Raw genomic sequence first — 284 nt, 5'->3', positions numbered from 1 at the left:
TACTGGTCAGCTGCCAAAAAAAATCTCTTTACTATAAGCGTTATCGCTCCCTAGTGCCTCTCTATTCTCAGGTGTTCATGGGGCTCCCAGCCCCTTTCAATCCTAGGATGTTACCCAGAATTTTAGAATGGTGAGGCTGTAGCCCTTGGACACCAACTGTTCCCACTGCCTCAGTTAGCAGAGAAGAAGGAAACAGGAGCCACCTAGGGTCAAGGCCATACTGGAAAGAACAGCTCCATCTTGGGTTTGCAGTCCAATGTATGACGGAGACGGAAAGAGAGAGG

The sequence above is a fragment of the Galeopterus variegatus genome, unplaced genomic scaffold (genome assembly GCF_000696425.1).
Source record: "Galeopterus variegatus unplaced genomic scaffold, G_variegatus-3.0.2 Scaffold6566, whole genome shotgun sequence".
NCBI lineage: Eukaryota > Metazoa > Chordata > Mammalia > Dermoptera > Cynocephalidae > Galeopterus > Galeopterus variegatus.
The sequence above is the reverse complement of the archived record's forward strand: the minus strand, read 5'-3'. Positions refer to the sequence as shown.